The sequence below is a fragment of the Apostichopus japonicus genome, chromosome 22 (assembly GCF_037975245.1).
Source record: "Apostichopus japonicus isolate 1M-3 chromosome 22, ASM3797524v1, whole genome shotgun sequence".
NCBI lineage: Eukaryota > Metazoa > Echinodermata > Holothuroidea > Aspidochirotida > Stichopodidae > Apostichopus > Apostichopus japonicus.
Genome location: NC_092582.1, coordinates 25,349,056 through 25,368,206, shown reverse-complemented (window position 1 = coordinate 25,368,206; position 19,151 = coordinate 25,349,056).

Here is a 19,151-nt window from a genome sequence, read left to right as displayed (position 1 = left end):
TCCTTCCTTAAAATCACTGTTCATTTTTATGTAATCACATAAAGCCAGCATTTGCCATTATTCCATTCAAATTGCTGCGTGTATGATTTAATATAGCATTGCTAACTCGCTTGTTCAGAATAATTGTGTTTTTGTTTATCAGTGACACACACAAGTATGAAGCCAAAATCTGATTTTGTATCACACCTGGTTTCCTTTTAATATGTATTATAATTGTAATTATCATTCCGTCATAGATATGGAGATACAATCTTTGTTGCCTCTTCTAAGATTTTCTAACAAGCCAACAGGTTGCTTTTAATATCGTCACTGTGTTATCTCTTTCCCAGGGAGCCAGGGTAATTAAAAAACTTAATTCTAAGTCAAGTAAGAGTCATTTACTTTAACATTTACTTATAAAAATTCCTGCATTGACACAATGGTGACAATCACCACAATAATATTGCAATATTTTGTTGAATTTTTGACACATTGTGAGTATATTAAGTGATATTGTATTCTTACAGTTGATTAAATCTGTAGAGCCTAAAACCATAGAGCAGCTGGTCCAACCATTGTTTGGTTTCAAACCGTTCCACAGTGCATAGAACTTAATACTCTTGCTAATGACTTATGGAGTAATTAGCAAATTTGACCATTTTTTCAAGTATTTTGTGATGAATATAATACAAAAATACTGGATAACTTATTCCCTAGGATGTTTCTTGTTTATAAATGTATTTGATTATTTTTATCAGTGAGGTCTCTTACTGATAGCCCATCTTTGTGACACCACTCCCATTATTAAACTCATCTGTGACACCTCTTCCCTTATTTAACTACTCTGTGTGACACCTCTTCCCTTGTTAATCTCATCTGTGTGACCAATCTTCCCATGAAAATCATGTGTGACACCTCATCTGTGACACATTATTATACTCATCTGTGTGACACCTTCCCTGAAGCTTAATTGTGTGACACCTCTCCACTTATTGAACTCATCTGTGTGACACCTCTTCCTTTATTAAAGTCATTTGTGTGACACCTCTTCCTTGGTTAAACTCATCTGTTTGACACCTCTTCCCATGAAAATCATCTGTGACACATTATACTCATTTGTGTGACACCTTCCCTGAAGCTCAATTGTGTGACACCTCTCCACTTATTGAACTCATCTGTGTGACACCTTCCTTTATTAAACTCATCTGTTTGACACCTCTTCCCATGAAAATCATCTGTGACACCTCATCTGTGACACATTATACTCATTTGTGTGACACCTTCCTTGAAGCTCAATTGTGTGACACCTCTCCACTTATTGAACTCATCTGTGTGACACCTCTTCCTTTATTAAACTCATCTGTTTGACACCTCTTCCCATGAAAATCATCTGTGACACCTAATCTGTGACACATTATTGTACTCATCTGTGTGACACCTTCCCTGAAGCTCAACTGTGTGACACCTCTCCACTTATTAAACTCATCTCTGTGGCACCTCTTCCTTTATTAAACTCATCTGTTTGACACCTCTTCCTATGAAAATCATCTGTGACACCTCATCTGTGACACATTATTATACTCATTTGTGTGACACCTTCCCTGAAGCTCAATTGTGTGACACCTCTCCACTTATTGAACTCATCTGTGTGGCACCTCTTCCTTTATTAAACTCATCTGTTTGACACCTCTTCCCATGAAAGTCATCTGTGACACCTCATCTGTGACAAATTATTATACTCAATTGTGTGACACCTTCCCTGAAGCTCAATTGTGTGACACCTCTCTACTTATTGAACTAATCTGTGTGACACCTCTTCCTTTATTAAACTCATCTGTTTGACACCTCTTCCCATGAAAATCATTTGTGACACCTCATCTGTGACACATTATCATACTCATTTTTATGACACCTTCCCTGAAGCTCAATTGTGTGACACCTCTCCAATTATTAAACTCATCTGTGTGACACCTCTTCCTTTATTAAACTCATTTGTGTGACCTCTTCCCTTATTGAACTAATCTGTGTGACACCTACCCTTATTATATTCATCTGTGTGACCCATATTTCCATGAAAATCATGTGACACCTCATCCTAATAAACTCATCTGTGTGACACCTCTTGTTAAACTCATGTGCGACACCTTAAAGTAATCTTTGTGACACCTCTACCCTTATTTAACTAATATTGGACACCATATTAAAGTCATTGTGACACCTCTTCCCATGAACCTCAGCTGTGTGACACCTTTTATTTAACTCATCTGTGACACCTTCACTGAAGCATATGTGTGATACCTTATCAAACTCATCTGTGTGACCCATCTTCCCATGAAAATCATCTGTGAACACCTCATCATTTGAAAGTTATCCGTGGGACACCTGCCTTGAAACTAATTTGTGTGACACCTCTTCCCTTTTAAAGTAATCTGTGTGACACTACTTCTCTTATTAAACTCATCTGTGTGACACCTTTTCCTCATTAAACTCATCTGTGCGATCCTTTTACCTTATTAAACTCATCTGTGACCAATCTTCCCATGAAAATGTGTGACACCTCATCCCATGAAACTCAAATGTGTGAGACCTCGTCCCTTAAACTCATGTGTGACACATCTTCCACTTTAACTCATCGTGTGATGCCTTGTGACACCTTCCCCTGTGTTAAACTCATGTGTGACAACTCTTCCTTGGAAACTCATCTGTTGTGACAACAGTGTCAACGCTGTCTTTGTTTACTTGAACACATTTTGTTGTTAAAAATTCAACCAGAATGCAAAATGCATTGAGGTTTCGATGACTTCAATACACTACACCTCTGCTTGTTAACCAGAAGTAGCTGTTACAATATATAATGGCCCGAACCACTATTTTGATGTGCAATTACACAATGGCATGATGCGGGTCCACTACTGGATTACAATAGTGTAACTCCCAACCTTGACGGACATTTTGTTCTCAAGTTATTGCAAAAATACTAGTTTTTAACCCCTGGTTGACCTTGTTGTCCTTGGATCACATGACCGTTATGTATTGAAACGATCCCTTACCCCATTCACAACTACCCCCAAAATATCACCCATGTCGGACCCTGTCACTGGGAGTTATTGCTTGTTTCAATATTTTTGTTTTTGGCCTCTAACTGACCTTTGGTGACCTTCAAAGGCACCAAAAACAATAGGGTTCATCTACTCAATGTGGTACTCATATACACCAAATATTAGATTGGTCCAAGCTTCCCTACTTGAGATATCGTGTTTACAAGCGAGGCGTCACACACTCACATACACACGCACCCACACTTAACACCTTATGGGGAACACCTTGTGAGGAACAGCAATGAGCGTGAGGATACCGTAGGGGTAACAGTGAGGATGAAGATACCTTGTGAGGAACAATGGTGGCTAGCATACACATTAGTGTTTTAATTATTCCTTAATTAATTGGACAATTAAATAAATGAATGACAATTTTTAGGATCGTGTTGTATTGTGTGGTGTTGTTTAATCCTGATTTGTTGTAGCTCAACTGAGTATACTAGAAATGGTTTTAAGCTGTTCCATGAACAAAACATATGATGATTGTGGTGTAAAAAAAAAATAATTAAGTTCAAGGTTACACTACATACCTTGCGTTGAATTACGGATCAGGGAGTGAGAACCTTTGCTTAGAATCAAGTCAAATACATGTGTAAAAGTTAGGAGCTACCAGGTAAGCTAGGATATATTGATCCCTCCAAGTCAATTAGATTTACCTTTACTGTGTAGCCTGAAAGGAGATTACCTAATTACTATCACAAGCAACTGTACATTGTTGTATCATGTTTCTTGTGTTATTGTTACCATTCGCATTCTAGGACCTAAATATTATATGAGTACCAGTGTAGCTTGTGGGGTATCAAACTTAAATGTGATCTAATATATCTTAATGCAACTAAGTTGCAGTCTAAAGTAGATGCTTACATTGCTATTAGAAGTTAAACAATAACTTTGACCCTGGTTTTATACTGGAATATGAAAATTCAACTATTGATGCTGTATTCTGGTCATGTTGTATGAGTGCCAGGATACATTGTGGGTTACAGACAGTAAAATTAAATTACAATTTGTCTCTCAAGAACTAAACAAGAACTTAATCCATCTACCTAGCAAACAATGGAAATTCCTTGATATAAATTCATCTAATTGACAGCAGAAATCCGTACAGGAAAATACTAATTATTTGCATAATTGTAAGACCTAAATATTATATGAGTACTAGTGTAGCTTGTGGGGTACAGAACTTTAGTGTGATTTAAATATACCTTAATGCATCTCATTGGCAGCCTATTGTAGATGACTTCATTGCTATTAGAAGCCAACAATAACTTTGAAGCTGGTTTTATACTGGAATATTAAAATTCACCTATTGATGCTGTATTCTGGTCATGTTATATATACACATACAGTGAAATAAAATTTGTCTCTCTAGCCATTTTGAGCCAAAAATGAAAGTTCTCAAATCTCTCTCAGACTACGTAGAAGGGACTCCCAGCACCTAGTAGACGCTTCTCTCGAGTCAAAAGTGGCATTCCACGAAGTTTTAGGCATTTAAATAAGATATGAAATGATGTCAAGATATGGTTATTAAATTTCATTTTTCCACCAAAATATAAGTGTTTTAACCACTCTTGTCACCTGGAAAGGAATCCAAAGGGCGCCAAAATCATAAGGGTATAGCCTTATGAAATTGGCCATTTTCGGCCAAAAATGAAAGTTCTCAAATCTCTCTCAGACTACGTAGAAGGGACTCCCAGCACCCAGTAGACGCTTCTCTCTAGTCAAAAGTGGCATTCCACGAAGTTTTAGGCATTTAAATTAGATATGAAATGGCGTCAAGATATGGTTATTAAATTTCATTTTTCCACCAAAATATAAGTGTTTTAACCACTCTTGTCATCTGGAAAGGAAACCAAAGGGCGCCACACACCACAGGTACAATTTTGGGAAGAATTAAAAAAGTCGCAAAATCGGACAAAATCATAAGGGTATAGCCCATAAGGGTATACCATAAGGGTATAGCCCAAAATCATAAGGCCTTATGAAATTGGCCATTTTCGGCCAAAAATGAAAGTTCTCAAATCTCTCTCCGACTACGCAGAAGGGACTCCCAGCACCCAGTAGACGCTTCTCTCGAGTCAAAAGTGGCATTCCACGAAGTTTTAGTCATTTAAATTAGATATGAAATGGCGTCAAGATATGGTTATTAAATTTCATTTTTCCACCAAAATATAAGTGTTTTTAGCACTCTTGTCATCTGGAAAGGATTCCAAAGGGCGCCACACACCACTGGTACAATTTTGGGAAGAATTAAAAAAGTCGCGATTTTGCCCAAAATCGGACAAAATCATAAGGGTATAGCCTTATGAAATTGGCCATTTTCGGCCAAAAATGAAAGTTCTCAAATCTCTCTCAGACTACGTAGAAGGGACTCCCAGCACCCAGTAGACGCTTCTCTCGAGTCAAACGTGGCATTCCACGAAGTTTTAGTCATTTAAATTAGATATGAAATGACGTCAAGATATGGTTATTAAATTTCATTTTTCCACCAAAATATTAGTGTTTTTACCACTCTTGTCATCTGGAAAGGATTCCAAAGGGCGCCACACACCACAGGTACAATTTTGGGAAGAATTAAAAAAGTCGCGATTTTGGCCAAAATCGGACAAAATCATAAGGGTATAGCCTTATGAAATTGGCCATTTTCGGCCAAAAATGAAAGTTCTCAAATCTCTCTCAGACTACGTAGAAGGGACTCCCAGCACCCTGTAGACGCTTCTCTCGATTCAAAAGTGGCATTCCACGAAGTTTTAGTCATTTAAATTAGATATAAAATGACGTCAAGATATGGTTATTAAATTCCATTTTTCCACCAAAATATAAGTGTTTTTACCACTCTTGTCACGTGGAAAGGATTCCAAAGGGCGCCACACACCACAGGTACAATTTTGGGAAGAATTAAAAAAGTCGCGATTTTGGGTAAAATCGGACAAAATATACCATAAGGGTATAGCCCAAAATCATAAGGCCTTATGAAATTGGCCATTTTCGGCCAAAAATGAAAGTTGTCAAATCTCTCTCCGACTACGTAGAAGGGACTCCCAGCACCCAGTAGACGCTTCTCTCGAGTCAAAAGTGGCACTCGACGAAGTTTTAGGCATTTAAAATAAATATGAAACGACGTCAAGATATGGTTATTAAATTTCATTTTTCCACCAAAATATAAGTGTTTTTACCACTCTTGTCATCTGGAAAGGATTCCAAAGGGCGCCACACACCACAGGTACAATTTTGGGAAGAATTAAAAAAGTCGCGATTTTGGCCAAAATCGGGCAAAATCATAAGGGTATAGCCTTATGAAATTGGCCATTTTCGGCCAAAAATGAAAGTTCTCAAATCTCTCTCAGACTACGTAGAAGGGACTCCCAGCACCCAGTAGACGCTTCTCTCGAGTCAAAAGTGGCACTCGACGAAGTTTTACTCATTTAAAATAAATATGAAATGACGTCAAGATATGGTTATTAAATTTCATTTTTCCACCAAAATATAAGTGTTTTTACCACTCTTGTCATCTGGAAAGGATTCCAAAGGGCGCCACACACCACAGGTACAATTTTGGGAAGAATTAAAAAAAGTCGCGATTTTGACCAAAATCGGGCAAAATCATAAGGGTATAGCCTTATGAAATTGGCCATTTTCGGCCAAAAATGAAAGTTCTCAAATCTCTCTCAGACTACGTAGAAGGGACTCCCAGCACCCATTAGACGCTTCTCTCGAGTCAAAAGTGGCATTCCACGAAGTTTTAGGCATTTAAATTAGATATGAAATGGCGTCAAGGTATGGTTATTAAATTTCATTTTTCCACCAAAATATAAGTGTTTTTACCACTCTTGTCATCTGGAAAGGATTCCAAAGGGCGCCACACACCACAGGTACAATTTTGGGAAGAATTAAAAAAGTCGCGATTTTGGCCAAAATCGGACAAAATCATAAGGGTATAGCCTTATGAAATTGGCCATTTTCGGCCAAAAATGAAAGTTCTCAAATCTCTCTCAGACTACGTAGAAGGGACTCCCAGCACCAAGTAGACGCTTCTCTAGAGTCAAAAGTGGCATTCCACGAAGTTTTAGGCATTTAAATTAGATATGAAATGGCGTCAAGATATGGTTATTAAATTTCATTTTTCCACCAAAATATAAGTGTTTTTACCACTCTTGTCATCTGGAAAGGATTCCAAAGGGCACCACACACCACAGGTACAATTTTGGGAAGAATTAAAAAAAGTCGCGATTTTGGCCAAAATCATAAGGGTATAGCCTTATGAAATTGGCCATTTTCGGCCAAAAATGAAAGTTCTTAAATCTCTCTCAGACTACGTAGAAGGGACTCCCAGCACCAAGTAGACGCTTCTCTCTAGTCAAAAGTGGCATTCCACGAAGTTTTAGGCATTTAAATTAGATATGAAATGACGTCAAGATATGGTTATTAAATTTCATTTTTCCACCAAAATATAAGTGTTTTTACCACTTTTGTCACGTGGAAAGGAAACCAAAGGGCGCCACACACCACAGGTACAATTTTGGGAAGAATTAAAAAAGTCGCGATTTTGTCCAAAATCGGACAAAATCATAAGGGTATAGCCTTATGAAATTGGCCATTTTCGGCCAAAAATGAAAGTTCTCAAATCTCTCTCAGACTACGTAGAAGGGACTCCCAGCACCCAGTAGACGCTTCTCTCGAGTCAAAAGTGGCATTCCACGAAGTTTTAGGCATTTAAATTAGATATGAAATGACGTCAAGATATGGTTATTAAATTTCATTTTTCCACCAAAATATAAGTGTTTTTACCACTCTTGTCACGTGGAAAGGAAACCAAAGGGCGCCACACACCACAGGTACAATTTTGGGAAGAATTAAAAAAGTCGCGATTTTGTCCAAAATCGGACAAAATCATAAGGGTATAGCCTTATGAAATTGGCCATTTTCGGCCAAAAATGAAAGTTCTCAAATCTCTCTCAGACTACGTAGAAGGGACTCCCAGCACCCAGTAGACGCTTCTCTCGAGTCAAAAGTGGCATTCCACGAAGTTTTAGGCATTTAAATTAGATATGAAATGACGTCAAGATATGGTTGTTAAATTTCATTTTTCCACCAAAATATTAGTGTTTTTACCACTCTTGTCACGTGGAAAGGATTCCAAAGGGCGCCACACACCACAGGTACAATTTTGGGAAGAATTAAAAAAGTCGCGATTTTGGCCAAAATCGGACAAAATCATAAGGGTATATCCTTATGAAATTGGCCATTTTCGGCCAAAAATGAAAGTTCTCAAATCTCTCTCAGACTACGTAGAAGGGACTCCCAGCACCCAGTAGACGCTTCTCTCGATTCAAAAGTGGCATTAAACGAAGTTTTAGTCATTTAAATTAGATATGAAACGACGTCAAGATATGGTTATTAAATTTCATTTTTCCACCAAAATATAAGTGTTTTTAGCACTCATGTCATCTGGAAAGGATTCCAAAGGGCGCCACACACCACAGGTACAATTTTGGAAAGAATTAAAAAAAGTCGCGATTTTGGGTAAAATCGGACAAAATCATAAGGGTATAGCCCATAAGGGTATACCATAAGGGTATAGCCCAAAATCATAAGGCCTTATGAAATTGGCCATTTTCGGCCAAAAATGAAAGTTCTCAAATCTCTCTCCGACTACGTAGAAGGGACTCCCAGCACCCAGTAGACGCTTCTCTCGAGTCAAAAGTGGCACTCGACGAAGTTTTAGGCATTTAAAATAAATATGAAACGACGTCAAGATATGGTTATTAAATTTCATTTTTCCACCAAAATATAAGTGTTTTTACCACTCTTGTCATCTGGAAAGGATTCCAAAGGGCGCCACACACCACAGGTACAATTTTGGGAAGAATTAAAAAAGTCGCGATTTTGGCCAAAATCGGGCAAAATCATAAGGGTATAGCCTTATGAAATTGGCCATTTTCGGCCAAAAATGAAAGTTCTCAAATCTCTCTCAGACTACGTAGAAGGGACTCCCAGCACCCATTAGACGCTTCTCTCGAGTCAAAAGTGGCACTCGACGAAGTTTTAGTCATTTAAAATAAATATGAAATGACGTCAAGATATGGTTATTAAATTTCATTTTTCCACCAAAATATAAGTGTTTTTACCACTCTTGTCATCTGGAAAGGATTCCAAAGGGCGCCACACACCACAGGTACAATTTTAGGAAGAATTAAAAAAAGTCGCGATTTTGACCAAAATCGGGCAAAATCATAAGGGTATAGCCTTATGAAATTGGCCATTTTCGGCCAAAAATGAAAGTTCTCAAATCTCTCTCAGACTACGTAGAAGGGACTCCCAGCACCCAGTAGACGCTTCTCTCGAGTCAAAAGTGGCACTCGACGAAGTTTTAGTCATTTAAAATAAATATGAAATGACGTCAAGATATGGTTATTAAATTTCATTTTTCCACCAAAATATAAGTGTTTTTACCACTCTTGTCATCTGGAAAGGATTCCAATGGGCGCCACACACCACAGGTACAATTTTGGGAAGAATTAAAAAAGTCGCGATTTTGGCCAAAATCGGACAAAATCATAAGGGTATAGCCTTATGAAATTGGCCATTTTCGGCCAAAAATGAAAGTTCTCAAATCTCTCTCGGACTACGTAGAAGGGACTCCCAGCACCCAGTAGACGCCTCTCTCGAGTCAAAAGTGGCATTCCACCAAGTTTTAGTCATTTAAATTAGATATGAAATGACGTCAAGATATGGTTATTAAATTTCATTTTTCCACCAAAATATTAGTGTTTTTACCACTCTTGTCATCTGGAAAGGATTCCAAAGGGCGCCACACACCACAGGTACAATTTTGGGAAGAATTAAAAATGTCGCGATTTTGGCCAAAATCGGACAAAATCATAAGGGTATAGCCTTATGAAATTGGCCATTTTCGGCCAAAAATGAAAGTTCTCAAATCTCTCTCAGACTACGTAGAAGGGACTCCCAGCACCAAGTAGACGCTTCTCTCGAGTCAAAAGTGGCATTCCACGAAGTTTTAGGCATTTAAATTAGATATGAAATGGCGTCAAGATATGGTTATTAAATTTCATTTTTCCACCAAAATATAAGTGTTTTTAGCACTCTTGTCATCTGGAAAGGATTCCAAAGGGCGCCACACACCACAGGTACAATTTTGGGAAGAATTAAAAAAGTCGCGATTTTGACCAAAATCGGGCAAAATCATAAGGGTATATCCTTATGAAATTGGCCATTTTCGGCCAAAAATGAAAGTTCTCAAATCTCTCTCAGACTACGTAGAAGGGACTCCCAGCACCCATTAGACGCTTCTCTCGAGTCAAAAGTGGCATTCCACGAAGTTTTAGGCATTTAAATTAGATATGAAATGGCGTCAAGGTATGGTTATTAACATTCATTTTTCCACCAAAATATAAGTGTTTTTACCACTCTTGTCATCTGGAAAGGATTCCAAAGGGCGCCACACACCACAGGTACAATTTTGGGAAGAATTAAAAATGTCGCGATTTTGGCCAAAATCGGACAAAATCATAAGGGTATAGCCTTATGAAATTGGCCATTTTCGGCCAAAAATGAAAGTTCTCAAATCTCTCTCAGACTACGTAGAAGGGACTCCCAGCACCCAGTAGACGCTTCTCTCGAGTCAAAAGTGGCACTCGACGAAGTTTTAGTCATTTAAAATAAATATGAAATGACGTCAAGATATGGTTATTAAATTTCATTTTTCCACCAAAATATAAGTGTTTTTACCACTCTTGTCATCTGGAAAGGATTCCAAAGGGCGCCACACACCACAGGTACAATTTTGGGAAGAATTAAAAAAGTCGCGATTTTGGCCAAAATCGGACAAAATCATAAGGGTATAGCCTTATGAAATTGGCCATTTTCGGCCAAAAATGAAAGTTCTCAAATCTCTCTCGGACTACGTAGAAGGGACTCCCAGCACCCAGTAGACGCCTCTCTCGAGTCAAAAGTGGCATTCCACGAAGTTTTAGTCATTTAAATTAGATATGAAATGACGTCAAGATATGGTTATTAAATTTCATTTTTCCACCAAAATATTAGTGTTTTTACCACTCTTGTCATCTGGAAAGGATTCCAAAGGGCGCCACACACCACAGGTACAATTTTGGGAAGAATTAAAAAAGTCGCGATTTTGGCCAAAATCGGACAAAATCATAAGGGTATAGCCTTATGAAATTGGCCATTTTCGGCCAAAAATGAAAGTTCTCAAATCTCTCTCGGACTACGTAGAAGGGACTCCCAGCACCCAGTAGACGCCTCTCTCGAGTCAAAAGTGGCATTCCACGAAGTTTTAGTCATTTAAATTAGATATGAAATGACGTCAAGATATGGTTATTAAATTTCATTTTTCCACCAAAATATTAGTGTTTTTACCACTCTTGTCATCTGGAAAGGATTCCAAAGGGCGCCACACACCACAGGTACAATTTTGGGAAGAATTAAAAAAGTCGCGATTTTGGCCAAAATCGGACAAAATCATAAGGGTATAGCCTTATGAAATTGGCCATTTTCGGCCAAAAATGAAAGTTCTCAAATCTCTCTCAGACTACGTAGAAGGGACTCCCAGCACCCAGTAGACGCTTCTCTCGATTCAAAAGTGGCATTAAACGAAGTTTTAGTCATTTAAATTAGATATGAAACGACGTCAAGATATGGTTATTAAATTTCATTTTTCCACCAAAATATAAGTGTTTTTAGCACTCATGTCATCTGGAAAGGATTCCAAAGGGCGCCACACACCACAGGTACAATTTTGGAAAGAATTAAAAAAGTCGCGATTTTGGGTAAAATCGGACAAAATCATAAGGGTATAGCCCATAAGGGTATACCATAAGGGTATAGCCCAAAATCATAAGGCCTTATGAAATTGGCCATTTTCGGCCAAAAATGAAAGTTCTCAAATCTCTCTCCGACTACGTAGAAGGGACTCCCAGCACCCAGTAGACGCTTCTCTCGAGTCAAAAGTGGCACTCGACGAAGTTTTAGGCATTTAAAATAAATATGAAACGACGTCAAGATATGGTTATTAAATTTCATTTTTCCACCAAAATATAAGTGTTTTTACCACTCTTGTCATCTGGAAAGGATTCCAAAGGGCGCCACACACCACAGGTACAATTTTGGGAAGAATTAAAAAAGTCGCGATTTTGGCCAAAATCGGGCAAAATCATAAGGGTATAGCCTTATGAAATTGGCCATTTTCGGCCAAAAATGAAAGTTCTCAAATCTCTCTCAGACTACGTAGAAGGGACTCCCAGCACCCATTAGACGCTTCTCTCGAGTCAAAAGTGGCACTCGACGAAGTTTTAGTCATTTAAAATAAATATGAAATGACGTCAAGATATGGTTATTAAATTTCATTTTTCCACCAAAATATAAGTGTTTTTACCACTCTTGTCATCTGGAAAGGATTCCAAAGGGCGCCACACACCACAGGTACAATTTTAGGAAGAATTAAAAAAAGTCGCGATTTTGACCAAAATCGGGCAAAATCATAAGGGTATAGCCTTATGAAATTGGCCATTTTCGGCCAAAAATGAAAGTTCTCAAATCTCTCTCAGACTACGTAGAAGGGACTCCCAGCACCCAGTAGACGCTTCTCTCGAGTCAAAAGTGGCACTCGACGAAGTTTTAGTCATTTAAAATAAATATGAAATGACGTCAAGATATGGTTATTAAATTTCATTTTTCCACCAAAATATAAGTGTTTTTACCACTCTTGTCATCTGGAAAGGATTCCAATGGGCGCCACACACCACAGGTACAATTTTGGGAAGAATTAAAAAAGTCGCGATTTTGGCCAAAATCGGAGAAAATCATAAGGGTATAGCCTTATGAAATTGGCCATTTTCGGCCAAAAATGAAAGTTCTCAAATCTCTCTCGGACTACGTAGAAGGGACTCCCAGCACCCAGTAGACGCCTCTCTCGAGTCAAAAGTGGCATTCCACCAAGTTTTAGTCATTTAAATTAGATATGAAATGACGTCAAGATATGGTTATTAAATTTCATTTTTCCACCAAAATATTAGTGTTTTTACCACTCTTGTCATCTGGAAAGGATTCCAAAGGGCGCCACACACCACAGGTACAATTTTGGGAAGAATTAAAAATGTCGCGATTTTGGCCAAAATCGGACAAAATCATAAGGGTATAGCCTTATGAAATTGGCCATTTTCGGCCAAAAATGAAAGTTCTCAAATCTCTCTCAGACTACGTAGAAGGGACTCCCAGCACCAAGTAGACGCTTCTCTCGAGTCAAAAGTGGCATTCCACGAAGTTTTAGGCATTTAAATTAGATATGAAATGGCGTCAAGATATGGTTATTAAATTTCATTTTTCCACCAAAATATAAGTGTTTTTAGCACTCTTGTCATCTGGAAAGGATTCCAAAGGGCGCCACACACCACAGGTACAATTTTGGGAAGAATTAAAAAAGTCGCGATTTTGACCAAAATCGGGCAAAATCATAAGGGTATATCCTTATGAAATTGGCCATTTTCGGCCAAAAATGAAAGTTCTCAAATCTCTCTCAGACTACGTAGAAGGGACTCCCAGCACCCATTAGACGCTTCTCTCGAGTCAAAAGTGGCATTCCACGAAGTTTTAGGCATTTAAATTAGATATGAAATGGCGTCAAGGTATGGTTATTAACATTCATTTTTCCACCAAAATATAAGTGTTTTTACCACTCTTGTCATCTGGAAAGGATTCCAAAGGGCGCCACACACCACAGGTACAATTTTGGGAAGAATTAAAAATGTCGCGATTTTGGCCAAAATCGGACAAAATCATAAGGGTATAGCCTTATGAAATTGGCCATTTTCGGCCAAAAATGAAAGTTCTCAAATCTCTCTCAGACTACGTAGAAGGGACTCCCAGCACCCAGTAGACGCTTCTCTCGAGTCAAAAGTGGCACTCGACGAAGTTTTAGTCATTTAAAATAAATATGAAATGACGTCAAGATATGGTTATTAAATTTCATTTTTCCACCAAAATATAAGTGTTTTTACCACTCTTGTCATCTGGAAAGGATTCCAAAGGGCGCCACACACCACAGGTACAATTTTGGGAAGAATTAAAAAAGTCGCGATTTTGGCCAAAATCGGACAAAATCATAAGGGTATAGCCTTATGAAATTGGCCATTTTCGGCCAAAAATGAAAGTTCTCAAATCTCTCTCAGACTACGAAGAAGGGACTCACAGCACCCAGTAGACGCTTCTCTCGAGTCAAAAGTGGCATTCCACCAAGTTTTATGCATTTAAATTAGATATGAAATGGCGTCAAGATATGGTTATTAAATTTCATTTTTCCACCAAAATATAAGTGTTTTTACCACTCTTGTCATCTGGAAAGGATTCCAAAGGGCGCCACACACCACAGGTACAATTTTGGGAAGAATTAAAAATGTCGCGATTTTGGTCAAAATCGGACAAAATCATAAGGGTATAGCCTTATGAAATTGGCCATTTTCGGCCAAAAATGAAAGTTCTCAAATCTCTCTCAGACTACGTAGAAGGGACTCCCAGCACCCAGTAGACGCTTCTCTCGAGTCAAAAGTGGCACTCGACGAAGTTTTAGTCATTTAAAATAAATATGAAATGACGTCAAGATATGGTTATTAAATTTCATTTTTCCACCAAAATATAAGTGTTTTTAGCACTCTTGTCATCTGGAAAGGATTCCAAAGGGCGCCACACACCACAGGTACAATTTTGGGAAGAATTAAAAAAGTCGCGATTTTGGCCAAAATCGGACAAAATCATAAGGGTATAGCCTTATGAAATTGGCCATTTTCGGCCAAAAATGAAAGTTCTCAAATCTCTCTCGGACTACGTAGAAGGGACTCCCAGCACCCAGTAGACGCCTCTCTCGAGTCAAAAGTGGCATTCCACGAAGTTTTAGTCATTTAAATTAGATATGAAATGACGTCAAGATATGGTTATTAAATTTCATTTTTCCACCAAAATATTAGTGTTTTTACCACTCTTGTCATCTGGAAAGGATTCCAAAGGGCGCCACACACCACAGGTACAATTTTGGGAAGAATTAAAAAAGTCGCGATTTTGGCCAAAATCGGACAAAATCATAAGGGTATAGCCTTATGAAATTGGCCATTTTCGGCCAAAAATGAAAGTTCTCAAATCTCTCTCAGACTACGTAGAAGGGACTCCCAGCACCAAGTAGACGCTTCTCTCGAGTCAAAAGTGGCATTCCACGAAGTTTTAGGCATTTAAATTAGATATGAAACGACGTCAATATATGGTTATTAATTTTCATTTTTCCACCAAAATATAAGTGTTTTTAGCACTCTTGTCATCTGGAAAGGATTCCAAAGGGCGCCACACACCACAGGTACAATTTTGGGAAGAATTAAAAAAAGTCGCGATTTTGGCCAAAATCATAAGGGTATAGCGTTATGAAATTGGCCATTTTCGGCCAAAAATGAAAGTTCTCAAATCTCTCTCAGACTACGAAGAAGGGACTCCCAGCACCCAGTAGACGCTTCTCTCGAGTCAAAAGTGGCATTCCACCAAGTTTTATGCATTTAAATTAGATATGAAATGGCGTCAAGATATGGTTATTAAATTTCATTTTTCAACCAAAATATAAGTGTTTTTACCACTCTTGTCATCTGGAAAGGATTCCAAAGGGCGCCACACACCACAGGTACAATTTTGGGAAGAATTAAAAATGTCGCGATTTTGGCCAAAATCGGACAAAATCATAAGGGTATAGCCTTATGAAATTGGCCATTTTCGGCCAAAAATGAAAGTTCTCAAATCTCTCTCAGACTACGTAGAAGGGACTCCCAGCACCCAGTAGACGCTTCTCTCGAGTCAAAAGTGGCACTCGACGAAGTTTTAGTCATTTAAAATAAATATGAAATGACGTCAAGATATGGTTATTAAACTTCATGTTTCGACCAAAATATAAGTGTTTTTACCACTCTTGTCATCTGGAAAGGATTCCAAAGGGCGCCACACACCACAGGTACAATTTTGGGAAGAATTAAAAATGTCGCGATTTTGGGTAAAATCGGACAAAATCATAAGGGTATAGCCTTATGAAATTGGCCATTTTCGGCCAAAAATGAAAGTTCTCAAATCTCTCTCAGACTACGTAGAAGGGACTCCCAGCACCAAGTAGACGCTTCTCTCGAGTCAAAAGTGGCATTCCACGAAGTTTTAGGCATTTAAATTAGATATGAAACGACGTCAATATATGGTTATTAAATTTCATTTTTCCACCAAAATATAAGTGTTTTTACCACTCTTGTCATCTGGAAAGGATTCCAAAGGGCGCCACACACCACAGGTACAATTTTGGGAAGAATTAAAAAAGTCGCGATTTTGGCCAAAATCGGACAAAATCATAAGGGTATAGCCTTATGAAATTGGCCATTTTCGGCCAAAAATGAAAGTTCTCAAATCTCTCTCAGACTACGTAGAAGGGACTCCCAGCACCAAGTAGACGCTTCTCTCGAGTCAAAAGTGGCATTCCACGAAGTTTTAGGCATTTAAATTAGATATGAAATGGCGTCAAGATATGGTTATTAAATTTCATTTTTCCACCAAAATATAAGTGTTTTTAGCACTCTTGTCATCTGGAAAGGATTCCAAAGGGCGCCACACACCACAGGTACAATTTTGGGAAGAATTAAAAAAAGTCGCGATTTTGACCAAAATCGGGCAAAATCATAAGGGTATAGCCTTATGAAATTGGCCATTTTCGGCCAAAAATGAAAGTTCTCAAATCTCTCTCAGACTACGTAGAAGGGACTCCCAGCACCCATTAGACGCTTCTCTCGAGTCAAAAGTGGCATTCCACGAAGTTTTAGGCATTTAAATTAGATATGAAATGGCGTCAAGATATGGTTATTAACATTCATTTTTCCACCAAAATATAAGTGTTTTTACCACTCTTGTCATCTGGAAAGGATTCCAAAGGGCGCCACACACCACAGGTACAATTTTGGGAAGAATTAAAAATGTCGCGATTTTGGCCAAAATCGGACAAAATCATAAGGGTATAGCCTTATGAAATTGGCCATTTTCGGCCAAAAATGAAAGTTCTCAAATCTCTCTCAGACTACGTAGAAGGGACTCCCAGCACCCAGTAGACGCTTCTCTCGAGTCAAAAGTGGCACTCGACGAAGTTTTAGTCATTTAAAATAAATATGAAATGACGTCAAGATATGGTTATTAAATTTCATTTTTCGACCAAAATATAAGTGTTTTTACCACTCTTGTCATCTGGAAAGGATTCCAAAGGGCGCCACACACCACAGGTACAATTTTGGGAAGAATTAAAAAAAGTCGCGATTTTGACCAAAATCGGGCAAAATCATAAGGGTATAGCCTTATGAAATTGGCCATTTTCGGCCAAAAATGAAAGTTCTCAAATCTCTCTCAGACTACGTAGAAGGGACTCCCAGCACCAAGTAGACGCTTCTCTCGAGTCAAAAGTGGCATTCCACGAAGTTTTAGGCATTTAAATTAGATATGAAACGACGTCAATATATGGTTATTAAATTTCATTTTTCCACCAAAATATGAGTGTTTTTAGCACTCTTGTCATCTGGAAAGGATTCCAAAGGGCGCCACACACCACATGTACAATTTTGGGAAGAATTAAAAAAAGTCGCGATTTTGGCCAAAATCATAAGGGTATAGCGTTATGAAATTGGCCATTTTCGGCCAAAAATGAAAGTTCTCAAATCTCTCTCAGACTACGAAGAAGGGACTCCCAGCACCCAGTAGACGCTTCTCTCGAGTCAAAAGTGGCATTCCACGAAGTTTTAGTCATTTAAATTAGATATGAAATGGCGTCAAGATATGGTTATTAAATTTCATTTTTCCACCAAAATATAAGTGTTTTTACCACTCTTGTCATCTGGAAAGGATTCCAAAGGGCGCCACACACCACAGGTACAATTTTGGGAAGAATTAAAAAAAGTCGCGATTTTGGCCAAAATCATAAGGGTATAGCGTTATGAAATTGGCCATTTTCGGCCAAAAATGAAAGTTCTCAAATCTCTCTCAGACTACGTAGAAGGGACTCCCAGCACCCAGTAGACGCTTCTCTCGAGTCAAAAGTGGCACTCGACGAAGTTTTAGTCATTAAAAATAAATATGAAATGACGTCAAGATATGGTTATTAAATTTCAGTTTTCCACCAAAATATTAGTGTTTTTACCACTCTTGTCATCTGGAAAGGATTCCAAAGGGCGCCACACACCACAGGTACAATTTTGGGAAGAATTAAAAAAAGTCACGATTTTGACCAAAATCGGGCAAAATCATAAGGGTATAGCCTTATGAAATTGGCCATTTTCGGCCAAAAATGAAAGTTCTCAAATCTCTCTCCGACTACGTAGAAGGGACTCCCAGCACCCAGTAGACGCTTCTCTCGAGTCAAAAGTGGCACTCGACGAAGTTTTAGGCATTTAAAATAAATATGAAACGACGTCAATATATGGTTATTAAATTTCATTTTTCCACCAAAATATAAGTGTTTTTAGCACTCTTGTCATCTGGAAAGGATTCCAAAGGGCGCCACACACCACAGGTACAATTTTGGGAAGAATTAAAAAAGTCGCGATTTTGGCCAAAATCGGACAAAATCATAAGGGTATAGCCTTATGAAATTGGCCATTTTCGGCCAAAAATGAAAGTTCTCAAATCTCTCTCAGACTACGTAGAAGGGACTCCCAGCACCAAGTAGACGTTTCTCTCGAGTCAAAAGTGGCATTCCACGAAGTTTTAGGCATTTAAATTAGATATGAAATGGCGTCAAGATATGGTTATTAAATTTCATTTTTCCACCAAAATATAAGTGTTTTTAGCACTCTTGTCATCTGGAAAGGATTCCAAAGGGCGCCACACACCACAGGTACAATTTTGGGAAGAATTAAAAAAAGTCGCGATTTTGACCAAAATCGGGCAAAATCATAAGGGTATAGCCTTATGAAATTGGCCATTTTCGGCCAAAAATGAAAGTTCTCAAATCTCTCTCAGACTACGTAGAAGGGACTCCCAGCACCCATTAGA